General features: G+C 39.8%; 1 long non-coding RNA gene across 1 annotated transcript in view; it reads left to right on the forward strand.

Annotated features, from left to right (window-relative positions):
- The first annotated feature begins 7,724 nt into the window (after positions 1-7,724).
- The window catches only part of LOC106724528, a 21,697-nt gene continuing 13,126 nt past the window's right edge, over positions 7,725-16,295 (forward strand). Inside the window, exons 1-2 of the long non-coding RNA XR_001360344.1 lie at positions 7,725-7,868; positions 13,034-13,036. This is a non-coding gene — a long non-coding RNA (uncharacterized LOC106724528). The remainder of the gene's footprint in view (positions 7,869-13,033; positions 13,037-16,295) is intronic.

Genomic DNA, 16,295 nt, shown 5'->3' on the forward strand with positions numbered 1-16,295 from the left:
GGAGGATACTGGTTTGCTTTTATAAGGCCACTTCACAAGACAATGAACACAGGCACCACAACATTCTCAAGTGAATTATAACCAATTTGCCTCTGGTCAATGGTACCTTGATGGTCCTCATATAAGCTATGTCAATACAATCTCTCTCATGCAGTGATTTTCAACCTTTGTCATCTCATGGCACATAAACTAATTATTTAAATTCTGCAGCACACCAAAAAATATAATTTTTGCTGATCTGACAAAAAAAATAGGTATGATTTCAGATAGTTATGGCTGTGTTGGCTATTGTCATTTTTTTTTTAAATTTTGACAATCTAAGGGAAAAGAAGTCAGTGCCCCTGACTAATATTGCATCTTTTAAAAATTCTTGCAGTGCACTGGTTTAAAATCGCTGCCCTAGTGCATCTCCATCATCTGAATTTGACTCATGGGAAGAATATTGTCTATTTTCAATTCATGTGACCATTTTTGCTTGCTTGATTAGAGATTTTTCAATCCCTTAGAAAAGAGCTCTTACCATCTTGGGCTCTCAGATGACCACTAATGCTTTAATAACAATTTTCACATTTTTAATTAATTGAAAAAATTAGTGTGCTAACGTCCGCTTTGTCAGAGAAGAGATCTTCAGCAAAATAAACATAGTAACTATGTGTTGGGTGGCACAGAGTTTCAGGGATTTATTATGCAGAGGCCTTCCTCAAGATGAATTTCCCACATACATGTTTAGAGCAGATCCAGTGGAAACTTACATACAACAGATGGTTCTTAGAAAGGACAAGGAATTGGAAATTCATGGGGAGCCATGAAAAGTCAGGACTGCTTTCACATGATACAAAGGAAACAAGGCAATCAGTTGAGCTCAAAATGATTTTGAACATCTTTTTTTTAAAATATATTTTTATTGATTTCAGAGAGAAAGGAAGAGGGAGAGAGAGATAGAAACATCAATGATGAGAGAGAATCATTGATTGGCTGCCTCCTGCACCCCCCCTACTGGGGATTGAGCCCACAACCCTGGGCATGTGCCCTTGACGGGAATCAAACCTGGGACCCTTTGGTCCACAGGTCGACGCTCTAACCACTGAGCAAAACCAGCTAGAGTTAATTTTGAACATCTTGATAGACTTTTCATAAACTTAAATGCTATTGCATTTATCCTTAAAATTAAATTATTTTATTTTTGATCCCCTCCTCCTCACCCACTCAAGTTATTCATTCAGACTTCAACTAATTGTATCAGTGCTCTAAGAATCCCACTATCTTAGGAGCTGCTTTATCTACCCAGTCTTATTTTACTGCAATATATTCCTTTACTATGAAAATATTTTGTGGGATTCTTTACTGAAATGTGAATTCCTTTTGAGATGTTTCAATAACTTCATGGATGGAGTCTAAAATGCACCTGGGGTTGTTATAAATCCCAGGTGGGAATTACCACTGCATACACCAGTGCAGGGGTTAAATAGAAACGCGGTGCTCATGTAAGGTGTCTGCAAGGAATCATGCCTTATTTGATTGCATGCTTTCATTTTACAGAAGACTATTGCAAGCTTCTAAATTGGGTATAAAATGACAAATTGTTCCACAACTGCTTTTATCTATAAGGCAATGGAGTTGCACAAAATTATTTCTAAGTTCTCATCCATTTTTGAAATACTATGATTCTACCTTTTCCACCCAAGACATGACAGTAATAGGGCCCAATGCTGCGGCAGCATTCCAAGAATGTTTTTAATGACCGTCAACTGCCAACTATCATTTTCCATGTCTACAGCTCAGAAAAAGGCTTGGGGTCCATTTGGGATTTACAGCAAGCGAGGCACTAGGAGCACAGATGGGTTTTTATTGGAATAACTAATAGATTTTTTGTAAGTATTTCTTAATTTCTTACAAATAGAAGTGATTAGAGTGTTGATGACCCATCTTTAGTGCCAGTTCTCAGAAAGTAAAATGTATCTCAAAATATCCCTGAAAAGTCATCTTGCCAGTTACCTTCAGCAAAGGTGGCAGATGAGTAAGCAACACCATCCTCCTCTGCAAATATCCGTTTGCCTGATAATACTTTCTGAAAAGGGAAGGCTTTGGGGAACAAAGAGAGAGTAAAAGGAAGGAGAAAAATGGCATCTGAGTACTGGGTCTCAAGGATTCAGTAAAAGTGTGTGAAGGTGTTATGTGGATCTGCCCTGGCCAGGTAGTTCAGTTGGTTAGAGCATCGTCCCACTCCAAGGTTGTGGATTTGATCCCTGGTCAGGGCACATACAAGAAACAACCAATGAATGCATAAATAAAAGGAACAACAAATTGAGATCTCTCTCTCTCTCTCTCTTTCCTCTCTCTCTCTCTCCTATTTCCTCTCTCTCTCTCTAATACATTTTAAAAGTACTGCCCTGGGACCCAAGTGGTCACACAGCGAGTAGCCACAGAGAGTGGCCCTGCTTGGCACAGAACACGGAACATAACAGCAGCATCTTAAAGCATCAGCTTTTGACTTGGGAACAGCAGATCTCAAAGAAGAATCTAGAAGAAAAGAACATTAAGAGCTGTGTTCCTGAGTAAGTCATCACCGTTTTGAGGATCCTTGAGGTTGCTTGGGAAGGGACTTGCCCTGAGGTTCTGTGCGGGCAGGTGGGCATTGGAGTAATTAGAATTGGGTGCCAATGTTAATATGATCACATTTTTACTTGCAAGATAATGAAGGTTGAATATGCATACTAACTAGTAAATGAACTTCAGAAGCAATTTCTATTAACTTTTTACTCCGCATGACGACACAGATATCCTCTATATTGGTGATAAAGAGATTAAATTTGAGGCCAAACTAAAATGTGTTTTTCACAGTGAGTTAAGCTGACGTTTTCAAGGAGAGACATAAAGAGTATCATTGATGTGCAAATATCATAATTATACTTTAAAGAAGCATTACCCCTGGCCATTAACTATGGAAACTAAACAACTCAACTCAGTTCTCTGGCCTTAGTTTTTGTTACAAAATGAAAGATAAATAATGTGATAATGTGACCCTTAAAACCTCTATAAATTATAATATTGCAAATATTCTATGATTCTGTCAACTGCTTCTAAGAATATGTATTTAAAGATACATATATTCAAATATATATTATTATATAAAAAGTATATCTGATTGTATATATATATATATTCAAATATATATAATTATATATATTCAGATATAATCACATATATGTGTATAATCAAAGAGAAGGTTGGTAATTTGGTAATTTGGGAGTTCAGTATTTTGATTGATGGTTCCTTTTACTTTGATATTTTGCATCAAGTTCTACTTATCAATGTCCCTGGGGAACTAGTAAATTCCTATTACAGTTAGTTTGACTTCCTAATCTTCTAAAAAATGTGAGTCAACATTCCTAGCTGCAGGCATTTGAAAAATCAATACCTTCACATTCTGATTTTAGTCTTTAATTTTAAATATTACCTCCATCTAGACCCATAGAAGTCTGAGAAATTTCCTACTTGACCTATTTAATTTCTCAGTCACGTCCTCTGTGGCAGTCACAAATTATGACAAAAGAAAGCCTTCACCTACCCTGTGTGTCTGCCAACCAGTAAAAGAGAAAAGCAACCCAAGCACTGGGCTCCTCTGGAGGGAGATGCCCCGGGCCGACTCAGATATTCTTTTTGGTTTAGTCACTCATTTCACACAAATCACGTCAATAAAGTTGTTGTTTCTCACCTAGGCTAGTTCATTCCTGCTATCGAGTCTCACTGAAGCTTCCATTTGCTTCACTAAAGGAACTCGTTTATTTCCTTTAAGCTCTGCCTTTGATTATTACATCATGACACAGGAAAAGCAGGGATAAAACACTTTCATTGATGCCACTCCCAGGATATTCTTTACACCTGCTATAAAGTAATTATTTATTCAGCTATAATAACTGCTTATTAAAATGAATGCAATATATACTAGAAAATCTGTAAGTCGGGTTAGCCTCTTTAAAAAGCTGTGGCTTTAAGGTACCAAGAAGTTTATCTGGGTATATGTGTGATCTGCACTGTTTTCCATGTAGTACACTCTGTGTTGTGAGCCCTCAGCTCAGTTCTTTCAAACAGGTGTCCTGATTTTACAAAAAGTGTAAATGGCCATAAAACACTCCCTCACGGAGATGACCATTCAACTCCAGCCCGAGTGGAAAGGTCTGCTCTGCTCTGCGTAATGCCCGCCTGGAGAATAGACTTGACTTCGGAGACTAACATAAGCCATGAAGATAAATTATTTCCAGAACGACTCATTCTCACCAAAAGCTTCCTCTGCTGCCCCTGGGAGTGACTTTGCTGGTGGCAGACAAGGAGTACAGTGAACACAAAAGATGATGCTGCGATACAACAGTGGATTTTAATAAGCAAATAGTACAGCCGTCATGCTGTCTCTGTGTTTCAAAAGAAACTGGCCTCTAAACGGAAGAAAGGAAAATCTACTTTTGAACTTTTTTTTTTTTTGGACTGTCTGAAAAAAACACATAATCAAAACATGAGAAAGCACAAAAGGGGTTCAAGAAAACCGAGATTTGATTTTCTTTGGTCTCCATTTTCTGAAGTCATCTCACCTGCCCAGCTCACTTACTCTTTGGATCCCATACCTTCTCATTTCTTGGTTATTCTGGAATAATTATTCTGGAATAATATTTTTAGGAATGATTGCCTCATAGTACTAGGAGGGTTTGATAACTGAAGAGAAAAAAAGTTTTTACCCACACAAACACACACTCCACTGTTTATTCATCTTCTTAGCTTCAGTGTCAGTCATTTATATTTTAACAAAATGTTCAAATGTCTATGCATAACTGGCCACTCAAATACATAGTAGGCTCATTATATTATATGTTATATTATATTACATGTTATGTGTTATATGTTATATATTATGTTATTATATATTAAGTCAGACTTTCAACTGCAAGCCATCTGTTGCTCTGTAGAAATTCTGAGGTGGACACTTATAATTCATCTTTGTGGAATATACTGGGCAGACTAACATATGGAGCAGAACCTCCTGAAATTCTTCATGAAAAGACTCAGTGTGGGAGACCTGGGTCAGATGAAGGCGAGTCCACTGATAACCCACATATCAGGCCTTTTGTTTTTATCCTTCACTAGTAAAATATCCTCATTACATACTACAAAGGATGAATTTATGAAGCTCCCTCCTTGACTTACTTTGTTCAGTGAAGAGAGAGTTGCCCTATTCATCAGTTCAAAAATGAGAAGAATCAAAGTTTAAAGGAAATAAAATTGGGATTACAAATGTATGCTTTTCAATAAACTTGACTGTCTAGAATTGATATGCACAAGCTCATGACTCTTCACCTTATATTAATACAATGAGAAAACAAGTTTTCAGACAACTAATTCTTTAGCAATTAACTTGATGTCCTTCAGAGAGGCATTTTTAACCAGCTCTGTGCCGTGCCAGCACGGCCAAGGGTGAATCTGAGGAGGAGTGGTGAAGGATTAAAGAAGACACACAGAGAATACAGCTGGAGCTAGGTGGGATCACTGTGCCTGGATGAGGAAACAGTGCTCAGCCTGCAAACCAAAGCTTTATTTTACAGTCAGAGCACAAAAAGCAAAACAAGGGAAGTGGTCAACATGTTTACAATGTTCTTATGAGTTTCAACTTGTTTTGGCAGCACTTGCTGCACCTCCCACAGCCCATTAGCTACCTAGGAAGGAACTAGGGAGGACTATAAGGTCAAGCTTAATTATGCTAGGAGGGCTCTGCCCTCCAAGCTGGGACTTGTTTGTGGCCCTGCCACAGGTCAGTCTGAGGCTTGGCCCTACAGCCACTCCCTACACAGCCCTCCCTGCTACTTCTCTATCCTAATAGCCCCCAAAGCTGGATTGAATGAGAAAGGCAGAATTCATATGTGACTTAAGGAGGTTCATTCAAACACTGAAATTATAGGCTAAATTTTTTTCTTACTTTTATGTGTATTAGGTGAATTGTAAACAACAGAAACCAATTCGGTGAACTTAAGTAGGAAAGAAATCTACTGAAAGGATATCGGATAGTTTGCTGAATTTCATGGAAAAATACTGTCGAGCCTAGAAATCAATTATAAAACCAAGTGAAACTAGGCATCTAAAACAATAATGAAAATCAGACCACAGGAAGAGACTGGCTTGGACCCCACTGCTGACAGACACAATGTTTCACACTGACAGTACAGCTCTGGCTGGTCTGGAACATTGAATGCTGCTCCCACTTGTGCCTCCAGAATAAAGGCAAAGCAATCACTGTCTTGTTGTAAGAGTAGCTGTGGACTCAAAGTCCCAGGACTGGACAGGATGCCAGCATCCCACCTATGCAGGCTTAGGGAGCGCCAGGGCCTTGGCAGACTCTGGGTTCCACGCTGGTGGGCTTGATTGCCATGAAAACCTGAACAAAGACTGCTCACCCAACAGAAGTCACCATCACCTGGCAGCTTTAAAGAAAAGAAACATATGTATTTAACATAATTATATGAATATAATTACATACATATACTTATTGTTCAAGAAACAGTACATTTTGCCGGGCCGACATGGCTCAGTGGTTGAGCGTCGACCCACGAACCAGGAGATCATGGTTCGATTCCTGGTCAGGGCACATGCCTGGGTTGTGGGCTCGATCCCCAGTGTGGGGTGTGCAGGAGGCAGCCCATCAGTGATTCTCTCTCAACATTGATGTATCTATCTCTTTCTCCCTCTCCCTTCCTCTCTGAAATATATATATATATATAAGAGTTTCTTCTGGGAATACTGGCAAGGGTCATTCCCCTGAACAGCAGTAAAGAAGCAGTGACTCTGGTCTTTGATTAAATGGGTCACTTAATAGAGCAGATAGAGACAGTCTAGATATCCCGTTATGCCATCCCATTAACACATGTGAGTGCATGAGTGCAGAGGAGGTCATTAGGGTAAATGGAGTTCGTTTGGGGATTAATGCTGTTAACACTGCTGCCCGCTGATAGGAAGAGAAGGCAATCTCAACTTGTTAAACAGCTCACCACCTGGGAAGCTGAACTGCCCACAGTCAGCAAAGACTGGCATGGTATCAAGAATGAGCTTCAAAAAAATTCTGAGCCAATACGATATCATAAAGAAAGGGATGCAGAGAAATCTTGAAAGGCAGAAAGAAAAGATGGGAAAATTAACCAAATTAACATGTTTAGCTATTTTACAAAACTTGGGAGTACTGTGGACTAATTGATTTGATACTGAAAAAAGTATTGGATGCAGCTGTGAAGTATTTTGGCTTTTTCAGTACTCCTATTTTATAATTTGCCAAGGTCACCTTGTTTGGGTTTTCTAGTAGTCTTTAACTGTCAATTTCCCCCCAAAATATCTCTGTGCTAACACTCTTAGGAATATACACTGAGTGTCCAGATTATTATGACCACCTGACATTTGTAGGCAAATTAGCTATAATTTCGTGCTCAAGTTGCTAGAGGGCCAGACCATTATAAACGTCTGAATAGCACAACATACCTAAGTATCGTTGCTGATCAAGTTCATCCTATCATGTTGATGGCGTATCCCAATGGAGATGGCTTCTTCCAACAAGACAATGCGCCATGCCACGGTGCTCCTATTGTGCAGGAGTGGTTTCAAGAACATGAGGGAGACTTTACCTTGCTTAGGTGGCCCCCACAATTACCAAATCTCAATCCAGTTGAGCATTTGTGGGACGAAGTTAAAAGAGCCATCAGGCAGCTGGTTCCACAACCATCAAATCTCACAGAACTGGACAGTGCTATTCATCCGGCGTGGTGTCAGATACCTCTCATCACCTTTCAACGTCTCTTGGAGTCAATGCCAAGAAGAATCACTGCATTATTGAAGACAAAGTGCTGATGGGGTGGTCATAATAATCTGGCCACTCCGTGTATATATATTTTTATGGGGAAGACAATTCATAACATTTATCAGATTCTTATAAATATTGATTTCCCAACCAGGCTGAGAATCACTATTGCATAAAATCATAGAACTTTACCTCCAGAAGGAACCAGAGACCCAAAGAGAATAAGAGGTCATACATTGCCTCCCTTCACCAAAATTAGCATCAGGGCTACAGCAGGGGGATTCCGAAAAGAGAAGCTCCTTTTGCTCAGACAAACCTAATCCTATTTATAGGCCTTCCATTTGAAATGTGTATTTCCCCAATAACTTTTCAGTGTATGAAATCATCACATTCCTTCGTTGGTCACCAGATAAAGAAAGCTTGCTGGAAGAATAGAAAAGATTTTCATCTTGGGGAAAATAAGGTTTTTAAGAACTGGGTGCTGTTACTCAGCTGCAGTTTAATTCTTTTCTTTAAGGCTGCATTTAAACAGATAGGCATTACTGTATCTACTCAATTCCAGGACACAAGATGCAATTAGGTTTCTGAGACCTATATGGTCCTATTATAAAATATTCTGTTTTTAACTCACAGTTTGAGTAAATGAGTTCCTCAAAAACTTGCTAGCAAATTCTTTATCATTTGCTTTTAGAACTTTTTCCTTTCCTTTTTTCTTATTTCCTTCCCTTCTTTCTTTCCTTCTTTCCTTCCTTCCTTTTTTACTATAAGAAATGCACATAAACAGAGAAAGAACTACATACCATGCATAGTTCTGTTTCACTCTACACTACAATGATCACAATTTGACCTTTTATTGAAAAATTATTTGTTTAATTAATACCGTGTTTGTTTGTTTGTTTATTTTTAAATCTTTATTGTTGAAAGTATTACATATGTCTTCTTTTTTCCCTATTGACCTCTTTTAACCTGCCTCCACCCTGCCCCCCTAGCCCCAGGCCTTCACCACCCTATTGTCTGTGTGCATGGGTTATGCATATATGCATACAAGTTCTTTGGTTGATCTCTTCCCACCCACCCACCTTCCCCAGTCTTCCCTCTGAGATTCCACATCTGTTCCATTTTTTTAAAGCTGAGAAAAGAATAAATTTCTCAAAAGCAGTTTGATATAAATAATAGTAAAAAACAGAAAAATAAAACTGGCAGCCAAATATAAATATGTATATTAATCTTTCTTCAAGAAATATTTCAGCCCTGGCCAGTTGGCTCAGTTGGTTGGAGCCTTGACTCCATACACCAGAAAAGTTGCAGGTTTGATTCCTGGTCAGGCCACATACCCAGGTTGCAGGCTGAGTTCAATCCCCAGTTTGAGGCATGCATGCGAGGAAATGAATCCATTTTTCTCTCTCTCTTCTCCCTTCCTCTCTATAAAATCAATAAAAAAATATATCCTCAGGTAAGGATTTTTTAAAAAATGAAACCTTTCATAATGCTTTCATTAACTGATAAAATCTCATGAAGACCTTTGAGAAGAAAAAGGAAATGCTCCTCATTCTATGTATCAGAAAACCAAAGCAAAGAAAATGAAGGTTTTCTTAAGCATACATTGTGAAACAATAATCATTTCAGCCCTGGCCAGTTGGCTCAGTTGGTTGGAGCCTTGACTCTATACACCAGAAAAGTTGCAGGTTTGATTCCTGGTCAGGCCACATACCCAGGTTGCAGGCTGAGTTCAAGCCCCAGTTTGAGGCATGCATTCGAGGAAACGGATCCATTTTTCTCTCTCTCTTCTTCTTTCCTCTCTATAAAATCAATAAAAAAACATATCCTCAGGTAAGGATTTTAAAAAAATGAAACCTTTCATAATGCTTTCATTAACTGATAAAATCTCATGAAGACCTTTGAGAAGAAAAAGGAAATGCTCCTCATTCTATGTATCAGAAAACCAAAGCAAAGAAAATGAAGGTTTTCTTAAGCATACATTGTGAAACAGGAATCAGTGGGCTACAAAACAATTAATGCAATACTAACATAATTCAGGCCTCTAGACTATGAACAAGGCAAAATTCTAGGTGGCGTGAATGCTTCAATTTGTTATTAAGTGAAATGAATACGTTGATATCTGGGAAATCAAGGTAAGATGGGGCTTGGGGACTTGAATAAAAGATTAGATTAAGACAGGAGAAGGGAGGGCAGTTAGTGGAGGTGTGACTGGAGAATTATCCCAGTTCCTTACTGGGCTCAGAGATGAGGTCTGGTGAGAGCAGAGAATTTAGAATAAGTATGTGGTAGTTCTTAAGCATTACACCAAGGAGTTTGACTTTGGGCAAGTACTTTATCAAAGCAGTATTTTACAAAGACAGGTCTGGTATTTCCACAAATAGATGACCTAGAGCCCTCATAAGGAGAATAAAAGGGAAGAGAAAAAACATTACAAAAATACTATGATAACACATGTCATACTGGTAATGCTATTTACTTTTCAATGACTTATAGAACAGAATTTGCAAGAAGTTAAGCTAGGTCCCAAACTCAAGTGTTCTGCCTTCAAATTATGGGTTCCTTCTAGCTATATATCATGTTAAATGCATTGTATTAAATGAGAGATAAATTTGAATTTACACATGAGTTTACGATGGAAGTTATAAGAGTATCAGCAGAGCACCATTTTCTCAGTAGCAGGGATCAAACTCAGAATCAAGCTAAGACCTAGAGACAGAGCTGACAGGGCAAGTTAGGAAAACAAGAGTTTCTAGAGAAGACATCAGTCTTTGTGTGACGTGAGGTTACAAATTATTTATTGACAGAGGGAGACACGGCTACTGGGTCCAATCAATCCACTGAGGGATAGACATTTCTCTAGACTTTTATACTTGGTGTAATAGCAGAGAGAATTGATGGGGAGATAAAGGGGGTTACTCTTCAGAACTGGATCAATGATCACAATCGAAGGGTAAGGAGAAAAGAAGTAGGAGGTGTTGGTGAGAATTATTTGTCTGATTAAAGAGGCAGAGCCTGGAAGGAAGCCCTAAGAAGCCTCCTGGGTTGAGGGAATATGGAAAGAGTCAAGCATCCTGAGGGTGAGAGCGTGAAGAGAGTTCAGGGTGCACCTGCCCTAACACATTAGCACCCACCATGCAGAGTGGGCAGAGAGAAGCTTGGCTACATGGGAGGTCTCTGATGCATGGCTCAGCCAAAAGCTTAGAGAAATGGGCTGCATGCTATTGGAAGTGCGTCCATAGCATCACTCGATCCTGGAAGAGGAACTCTCTGGCCCCATCACGGAGTTTCAGGGAACACACTCAAACTCCCAGCCATCTGGTGCTACCTTCTCTGCACCCTGTGGGGCCAGGAGCTGGTCACCCGCATCAGATCTGAAAGCTCCACTTCCTCCTCACACTGAGCCCCCCCGAATCCTTAGATGGATTGCTAGGCAACTACAGAATCCACACAGTTCTAGGTGTCAAACCTTTAAATCAAAAGGTTAGCCTCAGGGCCACAAGGTTAGCTGAAAGTCAGCGTTGTAAAGTCTATAAAACAGAAGGAATAAAATAAAATGAGAAGCCTGGGCAGAGCAGTCACTGGAAAGGGAGTTTATGCCTTTATTATACACACTACAGACTCTTATACAGGAAATGTAATGTAAGACTTGATTCAAAAAAAAGTTTTGGAGAAAGAGTTTTAAGAGATTATTTTAAGTGCATATTGCCCTTTATCTGTAAAGGGCATTATCAGATATACCATGAAAACCGCCTCTTAATTTGGTCAGGATTATCCTCTTCTACTTTATTGGTGACTGATCTACTAGTAAAGGATACTAAGAAAATACAAGCCTGCTTTGAAGCAAGTACATAAAAGAAGTCTTGGAATTTAGTCGCCATAATCCTCTGTCCTGGTGCCAAGTGTTGCAATCTTACAAAAGAGCAAACAGTGTTCAGCGAGGCCACAAGAAAATGAAAAAAAAAAATAGCCCTTTTAATGTCATTGTTAAGGTTCAGTGGCAGGGGTGAGCTTTGAAAACAAAAAAAAAAGAAATGAAAGAAAGAAATCACATTTGCCAAGAATATATTTGGGAGTTCTCTCAACAACGTCTGAGAAAGTCAAAGCAACACACAGGTAGTTACTACTGAGACCTCACCTGGGTGCCTGTCCAATTAACTTAATATTTCCTTTCCTATGCCCACACCATTAAAAGGCACTCATTTTATGGACTGTGGGGTGATCACAAGGGTTATTTTGCCTGTATCAGCGATGGTGACTGGAGAACTGCAGCACTTAAGTTCCTCCCATGGACAGTTCGTAAATTCAGGGGCAAACCCTCCCCCACGCCCAGCTTCTTCCAACCCTGAGGCTTCGCCAAGGAAGTCAAGAGCAGAAGAAAACAGATGCTCATCGGCTGGAAGGGCAGCGGAAGTCGAGGACACTCTCTGTGACACAGAAGGAAAGACCTGCAGAGAAAGATGGGGACAACCTTGCTCGCTCCTTTGCTTTCATGAAACAGATGTCAACTGAGTGGCCATCAGGACTCTGCAATGAATTCAGTATGATCAAGGGAAGAACTGCTTTTCCTTTCTGATAGACTGCGTGTGTACACACACACACACACACACACACAACACACACACACAACACACATAACACTCACACACAACACACACAACACATACACACACAACACACACAACACATAACACATACACACTACACATAACATGTACACTCACGCACAACACATACATACATACACACACAACACACACCATACACATACACACCATACACACAAACCACACACACACGCGCGCGCCAAACACATACACGATACATACACACCACATACACACACACACACTCCACATACACTCACACACAAATACACACAACACATACACACACGTATACTGCTTTCCTTTTTGTCTATAATAATAAAAGCATAATATGCTAATTAGACCATACAGCCAAACCACTTTCCGGACATGATTCCAGAGTTCTTCCAGATGAAGCCACGGTGGCGGGGGCCAAGGCAGAGGCGGTTAGGGGCGATCAGGCAGGCAGAGTGGCTAGGAGCACTCAGGCAGGCAGGCAGAGGCAGTTAGGGGCGATCAGGCAGGCAGAGTGGTTAGGGGCGATCAGACAGGCAGGCAGAGGCAGTAAGGGGGGATCAGGCAGGCAGGCAAGTCAGACATCCCCCAAGGGGTCCCGGATTGCAAGAGGGTGCAGCCAGGGCTGAGGGACCCCACCCCCAAATTTCAATATAAAAAAAATATATATATTGAAAGGAAAGTGAACCTGTCCCCGGAGAAATGTTCAAAGCTTGAAAGAAAGCACAAATCAGCAAATGGCTAAAAACTGTTATTTTAGTGGAAATTCTGATGGCTTTTATAGCATGAGGCAAGATACATGGTAAAGGTTTGGGGGTTCTTTGTTTTGTTTTCTCTTAATTTAGTCAACAAATATTTACTGGTGCTCAGTGGACATACAGTTGTCTGAGGATACAATCAGCAACAAGACATAGTTTCTCTTTGTCAGCTGACATTTTTGAGAACTACGCTGCTGTCAAATTTCTGGTCCTCACAAACTCAGTACAAGTTATTTTACTCTATTTCTTCTGCAAATAAATGAGAAGCAGAGTAGTGTTGAATAGCTCAGCAATATGGCCTGCTAATGAGTTTGCTCATCATCAAAGACAAGGGTTAGTCCCATGAATAAATTTACAGTGTGGACTGGAAATGGACACATAAAAATGCAGTGTGAGAATGCCATCACAGAAATATTTGGCACACCCCTAGACAAAGCACCAAATGACAACTTCTGTCCTCAGGGCCATTGGGACCGATTTGCCAGACTGAGAAGCTGGAGTGGACTGTGCAGAGGGGGAAGGGGTGGGGACTCCAGGCCATGGAACATTTTCTCCGGGTGGTGCCACAGTGGGTCCAGGTGTGGTACTTGCAGAGATATTTGCCTCTAGCAAGCCGGCATTGGCTAGTGGCACATATTCTCTGCTTCCTGCCACAGGAGAAAAAAGCTTAATGTGTAAAGTTATGGACACTAGAGCAACTATTAGTACTTGTTTTAGCTCTAGAAAATATCAGCCCTCATCTTCATGTGGTAGAAGAAAAATATCCTGTTTCAATTACAGTCCCATTTTCAAAGGAAAATGCAGCTGAATTTCCTCTCAGAAGGAGGACCTGAGAAGTCCCATTTTCATTTGCTGACTGAGAGGCCACAGTGCTATGAATACACATATTTTATTTTCTACAACAAAAGTATAATGAGAACTAGACTAGAATCATATTCCCAATCATTAGGTTCAAGAAAAGAAATACACTAGATAAGTGGTATATATTTTTAAGTCTGTATTTTAGTGTTATACAATTTAATGGGCATTCCTTGAAAAATTCAAGATTTTCAGTTGAGCAGTGTCAGAAAGCCTTCCTTGGATCAAACATAACAGACCTAATTACCATAAATGCAATATCAGATCACACTAACTCAGTGTATAATATTTTCTAGGTTTTTAGCAAACTCTAAAATTCTATTAATGTGTCTGGGATCCTTAAGGGTAGCCCTATGTCTCAAGATCTTTTCCAGACCAATGGATAAATGAAGAATGGCCCCATAATCACTTTGAATAGAATTACTTTGCCTATGGTTTCCATATTGTCATATCACAATTTTATAGTATAGTTATGCTGTCAATATCTGTTTTTAGGGTAGATATTAATATCCCTTTCTTCAGAACTATCCATCAGCTTCTTTGATTCAAGATGTTTTCTCATACAGATCTTTGTTTCACCTGAACTCAACTGAACCATGAGATATGGTTGTGTTTAAGGTGCTTTTGAAATTGAAAATAAATTGTACCCAACACCATATTATTAAGGTTTTTATTGAAAATCTTAATTTCGTATTTAAAACCATGTTTAATTTTACTCTTTTGAACAAATTAATGTTTGTTTTTCCTCCCCTGTCCCATGATGATGATAAATTTTCTGATTATCTTGCAAATAAGTAGTGTACCTCAAAGACAATGGATGCATAACAGATGTTATCAGCTCATGGGCCAAATAAGTAGGAAGTTTTGTGATTGAAGATTGTATCAAGCCGTCAGTGGGGAGGCAATAAATTTGCCAAAAGTGTAATAAAGGGACTATTTATAAGGTGAGGGCAAGATGATAGAAAACCGTAAGAGTCAGAGCAGTATTCTGGAGATAGGAATGGTGGAGTTCAATTACCATTTCCAGGCTTACAGAGGTCCTGGGATGGGAGGGGAGAGAGAGAAATTTTGTGGAGAGGTGCAGCTAGCTTACTGCTTTCCTTCCACTCTCTTTATAGGTTGGACCCAACTCAAAGTCTGAAGTAAAGAGAGACTCACTGATGCGAAACCCATTGGTCAACCTCCAGAGCAGAGTAGAGCGGGTATCTGGAAGGGAAAAGGAAAAGATCCTACATAGCAATAGACCTACAATTTAGGGCTTGAAGTTTCACCTCCTATCCCTTGAATATGCCAGCAATGGCTTTTGAACTCAAACTTTTCTCTTAGTGGTTGGAATCATTACCTGCTCTTAGCAAGTTTGATGATCACAATATGATATTGTTGGCTATATCCACTACTCTGTGCATTAGATCTTTAGGGTTTACTTCCTACTCTTTGCAAGTGTAGGCCCTTAAATATCCACCCTTCCTCCCCATCCCCCAACCACCATTTTACTTTCCCCTTTTATAGTTTGGTTTTTCAGATTCCACAAATAAGTGACGTCATGCAATACTTGTCTTTCTCTGTATGTCTTACTTAACATAGCATAGTATGCTCAAGATTCATTAAGTGGGTCAATGTGACTATTTAACACAGCTTTAAAAGACAAGAAAAGGAAAGTTTTCTCAACACCCAAGGTTAAAAGGATTTAATAGATAAAATGTACATAATTTCCTAAAGCTGCCTTTTAGTTTCTGGGTGTGTGTTTTTCTCTTTACTGTCATGAGCTGGATGCATCAAGAAACTTTGGAGTGGCTAGAGAGGCAGTAGAATGGAACAGTTCCATCCTATTGGAATTCTCATTTGATAACTACAGTATCCTATCTAATAAAAGACAAAAAGGGTAATTAACCATACCTCCGCTACGCTTCCCATTGGCTAATTAGCAAGATATGCAAATTAACTGCCAACAAAGATGGCGACCGGCGGCCACGCAGCTGAAGTGAGCAGGAGGTTTGCTTGCTCCAGTGATGGAGGAAGCCAAGGTTCCCCGCCTGCCGCGGCCCGGCTCTGAGCTCTGAAAGCAACAGCTCCAAAAGCAACAAAGTTTCAATTATAGAAGCTAAACAAACCCCAGATACCTGCTTTCAGCCAGCTGCGGCCTCAGAGCTGGAGCAAGTAGAAGCCGGCTCTCAGCTCCAGTGACGGCAACAGAGTTTCAATTATAGAAGGTAAATAAATCCCAGAATAAAAAAAAAAGAAAAAAAGGAGAGGCTG

The sequence above is a fragment of the Myotis brandtii genome, unplaced genomic scaffold (genome assembly GCF_000412655.1).
Source record: "Myotis brandtii unplaced genomic scaffold, ASM41265v1 scaffold866, whole genome shotgun sequence".
Lineage (NCBI taxonomy): Eukaryota > Metazoa > Chordata > Mammalia > Chiroptera > Vespertilionidae > Myotis > Myotis brandtii.